Below are 2,532 nucleotides of genomic sequence, written 5' to 3' on the forward strand. Positions count from 1 at the left end.
TAGTTAACCAGACCCAAGTTCAAATACTAGTTCTTACAGTCTCCAGAAGTACATGCTAAGGAAATAAAAATACCTCTTTATCTCCAGCAGTACATCCTGGGAAAATAAAAATACCTCTCTAAGCCTTAGTTTTCTCATCAAAAAAAATAATAATAATAATGCTACAAAAATTTGGTGAGAGGTAGGCAATATAAAACATATAAAAAGAGAAAATAAAAAGTCAAAATGCGAAGGGCATTGAGTTAAAGCATTTTTTGTTTCCTTGTTTCTTTTTTTTTTTGTAGTGATTAATGTTAATTTGTATTCTACTTACCTTATTATAAGATGCATCTTTTTCAAATTTTATTTTAGGTTCAGGGGTACATGTGTAGGTTTTTCATATGGGTAAATTGGGTGTTGTGGGCGTTTGGTGCACAGACTACTTCATCACTCCAGTAATAAGCATAGTACCCAATAGGCAGTTTTTGATTCTCATCCTCCACTTTCAAGTAGGCTCTGATGTCTGTTGTTCCCTTCTGTTTATACGTATTCAATGTTTAGCTCCCATTTAAAGTGAGAACGTGCGGTATTTGACTTTCTGTTGCTGAATTAGTTTACTTATAATAATGCTGTCCAGCTCCATGCATGTTGCTACAAAGAATATTATTTCATTTTGAAGGCTACGTAGTATTCCATTATGTATATGTATCACACTTTCTTTATCCTGCCTACTATTGATAGACATTTTGGTTGATTCCATGTCTTTGCTATAGTGAATAGTACTGCAATAAACAAATGTGTCATGTTTCTTTATGGCGGAGCATAACTGCTCTGAGCATGTGATCTGGTTCAAATAATCACTCTGTTTTATGTCTTTTGTGAAGTGACCAAACTGCTTTCTACAAGACTGAACTAATTTACATTCCCACCAGCAGTATATAAATGTTCATTTTTGTCCACAATCTCATCACAACTTGTTAATTTTTAACTTTTAACTATAGCCATCCTGACTGTTGTGAGATGGTATCATATTTTGGCTTTGATTTGCATTTCTCTAACGAATAGAGATGTTGAGAATTTTTTCATATACTTGTTGGCTTCGAGTATGTCTTCTTTTAAGAAGTGTCTGTTCATGTCTTTTGCCCAATTTTTAATATGATTGTTTTATTGCTTGTAAATCTGTTTAAGTTCTTTATAGATTCTGGATATTATACCTTTGTCAGATGCATAGTTTGAAAATATTTTCTCCCATTCTATAGATTGTCTGTTTACCTTGTTGATATTTTCTTTTGCTGTGCAGAAGTTCTTCAGTTGAATTAGGTCCCATTTGTTTATTATTGTTATTACTATTATTGTAATTCCTTTTGGCATCTCCATCATAAAATACTTGTCAAGTCTTATGTCCAGAATAGTATTTTCTAGATTATCTTTGAAAAATTTTATAGTTTTAGATTTTACATTAATACATTGTGATGGTTAATATTGAGTGTGCCAACTTGATTGAAGGATACAAAGTATTGTTCCTGGGTATGTCTGTGAGGATGTTGCCAAAGGAGATTAACATTTGAGTTAGTGGACTGGGAAAGGCAGACCCACCCTCAACCTGAGTGGGCACAATCTAATCAGCTGCCAGCAAAGCCAGAATAAAAAGCAGGCAGAAGAACATGGAAAGACTAGACTGGCTGAATCTTGTAGCCTCCATCTTTCTCCCGTGCTGAATACTTTCTGCCCTCAAACATCAGAGTCCAAGTACTTAGGCTTTAGGACTCTTGGACATTTGAACACAGACTGAAGGCTGTGTTGTTGGCTTCTCTATTTTTGAGGTTTGGGTACTCAGACTGGCTTCCTTCCTCCTCAACTTGCAGGTACCCTATTGAGGAATCTCATTTTGTTATTTTGTGAGTCAATGCTTCTTAATAAACTCCACTTTATATATACATCCATCCTATTAGTTCTCTCACTCTAGAGAAGGCTAATACATCCATCTGGAGTTGATTTTTTTTATGTGGTTTAAGGAACTTACCCACTTTGAATCTTCTGCATATGGCTTATTATTCTAGCACTATTTTATTGAAGAGTCATTTCTCCATGATTGTTTTTGTTAGATAATTTTAGGTGAACATAATTATTTCAAGGTATTCTATATTCTGTTTCATTAATGTATGTGTCTATTTTTGTATGAGTACTATGCTACAAATTTACATTACATTAGTCCATTATATTAACATTAGTCTATTTACATTCAGTGTTATTGATCAGTAAAGACTTACTTTTGCCATTTGTCATTTGTTTTCTGCTTTTCTTTTCTTGCTGTTCTCTTTTTTCTTTCTTTCCTGTCATCTTTTAGCAAAGGTAATTTCTTTGGTAATATTATTTAATTTCTTCCTTTTTATTTATTGTGTATACATTTTGTTTTTTGATTTGAGGTTACCAGGAGGCTTGTGAATAGTATCTTATAACTCATTATTTTAACCTGATAAGAGCTTAACATTGTTTCCATAAACAAGCAAGCAAGCAAGAAAAGAGAAAAATAATTTTTAAAAATCTACATCT

This window comes from Cebus imitator, unplaced genomic scaffold, assembly GCF_001604975.1.
Source record: "Cebus imitator isolate Cc_AM_T3 unplaced genomic scaffold, Cebus_imitator-1.0 Scaffold769, whole genome shotgun sequence".
Taxonomy (NCBI): Eukaryota; Metazoa; Chordata; class Mammalia; order Primates; family Cebidae; genus Cebus; species Cebus imitator.